We start from the raw sequence: 2,575 nt of genomic DNA, 5'->3' as shown, positions 1-2,575 counted from the left end.
GCCGGTGAGCAGGGCTGGGGTCCTCCATTCAGCCCTGAGTTTCCCCACGAAATATTCGGGCCCTTCAGGGTTCTGTGCTGATTCTATGACCCACGGCTTCTAGGTCCACGGAACAGCCGTCCTCTGTCTTCAGCCACAAATCAAAGCTGGTGTCTCCACGCTGTTTACTAGTATAGACGCTCCACAGCTCTGCAGGGACGTTCCCATGAGTGTGGGCAACACCCGGGAGACAATGTCCTGGTGGAGGCGGCTCTCCTCCTCAGGGAGCACCTTCCTGTGGGGACCCCTCAGGGGATCGGTATGACTCCCAGGGGAGGAAGGCTCTGTGAGACCCCTTCCCACATCCATCCGGACCTGCCTGCCATGCCCTGCACCTCCTGGGATGTCCTGCGGCCACGCCCTCCCCCCCTCTTGGGGCTCTGAGGACCCGCCCCAGCCCTGCCCTGCACGGTGGGTCTCAGGCCTGGAGGTCTTGGCTCCCACAGGAGGTGCCTTCGGAGCTCCCTGCTGAGATGGCCTGTTCACCTGCGCACCCAGCTCAGGACTAAAGCAGCAAGGAAGAGGCCGCCCCCTGCCCTTCCCGGGGACAGTGGGGCGGGGATGGTCCTGGGACGCCCACAGGGCTGGCCCCTTCCACCCAGGCCTGGCACTCATGATGGGGTAAAGACGCCACAGCTCCCGCTGAGGACTCAGTCCTCGGAGAAGCCTGCTGGAGGGTCCGCAGGAAATGGACGCCTCACTCTCCTGATTCAGACTGGGTCTGAGATGTGGAGCAGCTGCAGGGTAGGTACCTGGTCCTCCAAGGGCACCTGGCAGCCAGAAGCTGACTTTGAACTTCAGGCCCTGAGGCCTTAGTGCGGCTGCAGTACTGAAAGTCTCCACCAGGCGCTTCCCATCGCATTCCCAAGTTCATGGCTATTGCCGGCTGACAGCACTCAAGGACCACATCACAGTGACTAGATTCCCCTGAGGATATGGGGCCCATGGATCTGCGGGGAGGGGGGCGATGGGCAGCTGCAGCCAGAGGTGCAGCACTGCCAGGAGCAGCAAGGGCCCAGCAGCACCAGCCCTTGTAGTGTTGGCCGCCCAAAGCCCCACCTGGAACCACCATCGCGCGCTGGGCCCTCCCTTTTCCAGTTCCTTGCGGTTCCCGGCCTGCACCTGGGCTCCTCAGAAGCGGTGGCGGCGGCTGCGGAGCCCCCCCTCGCTGGCCATGTCTAGTGTTTTTAAAAAATACAAGACAAAATTAGCCCTGGCTGGTGTGGCTGGGTTGGTTGGATCATTGTCCTATATACCAAAAGGTATCTATCTACCTAACTGTCTATATCTGTCTACCTACTTACCTACCTACGTACCTATCATCTATCATCTACCTCTCTCTCTTCTCCCCTCTCTAAAATCAATAAGTGTATCCTGGGATGAGGACTAAAGTGGATCTAAATAAATACAATAAAATAAGCCCTAGTTGGTTTTGCTCAGTGGATAGAGCATCAGCCTAAGTACTGAAGGGTCCTGGGCTCAAGTCCAGTCAAGGGCACATGCCCCAGGGATGAGGGCTCAATCCTCAGTAGGGGGCGTGCAGGAGGCAGCCCATCAATGATTCTCTCTCATCATGATGTTTCTAACTCTCTCTCCCTCTTCCTTCCTCCCTGAAATCAATAAAAATGTATTAAAAAGAAAAAGACAGAATTCAAATATAATGCAATGCACATAAGTTTGGAGAAGTATAAATGGAGTTAAAGTATTTAAACTTCCTTGTATTATCATTATCCATGAACAGAGAGGAAAAAGTAGCAATGTATAACACAAACCAACAACAAACATATAACCAAGTTCAGTTTATCTGAGAAACACAAGGTTGGTTTAACAAGAGCAAATAATGTAATTCACATGGACACATTTTTAAAGATTGATTTTAGAGAGAGAGGATGGGAGAGAGAGAGAAAGCAAAAAAAACACATTGATTAGTAGTTCCACTTATTTATACATCTATTGGTTGATTCTTGCATGTGCCCTGACCAAGGATCAAACCCACAACCTTCTGACCAACTGAGCTAACCAACTGAGCTACCTGGCCAAGGCCCACATTAACAAAGTTAGAAAACAATTAATAGATGCAAAATATGCATCCAGTAAAATTCACCATTCATTCATGGTAAGACTCAGGGAACTTCACATAATTGTAGCAGACAGACTCAGAAGAGGATGACCTCATCATATCTGCTTTTTGGTGTCTCACCCTTTACAATTCTTTTCCCTTGAGTGTGGGCAGGATCTGCGATTTGCCCCTAGCCATTAGAATATGCAACTGTAAAGGGATTTTGCAAATGTAATGAATTCGGTTAATTTTGAATTACTCAAAAGGAGGATTATTCTGGTGAGGTTGATTCACTCAGATGAAAACCCTTAAAAGAAGACTGAGGACACCAACCCCAGCCCGGCTGCCCGCTCCCCGCCAGAGGCCAGCAAACAGACATCCACGGAGGCAGAGGAGGAACCCGCAGAACCCAGGGCAGCTGCCGGCGTCGCTGACTCGCCCCATCGGATCGCTCACAGCCCGGCCCCCTCACGGGAG

General features: G+C 52.3%; 1 long non-coding RNA gene across 1 annotated transcript in view; it reads right to left on the bottom strand.

Moving 5' to 3' along the window:
* Positions 1-482: 482 nt before the first annotated feature.
* The window catches only part of LOC106724410, a 5,601-nt gene continuing 3,508 nt past the window's right edge, over positions 483-2,575 (bottom strand). The window contains exon 3 of the long non-coding RNA XR_001360198.1: positions 483-492. This is a non-coding gene — a long non-coding RNA (uncharacterized LOC106724410). The remainder of the gene's footprint in view (positions 493-2,575) is intronic.

Source organism: Myotis brandtii, unplaced genomic scaffold (assembly GCF_000412655.1).
Source record: "Myotis brandtii unplaced genomic scaffold, ASM41265v1 scaffold821, whole genome shotgun sequence".
NCBI lineage: Eukaryota > Metazoa > Chordata > Mammalia > Chiroptera > Vespertilionidae > Myotis > Myotis brandtii.
This window is presented reverse-complemented; position numbering and strand designations above follow the sequence as displayed.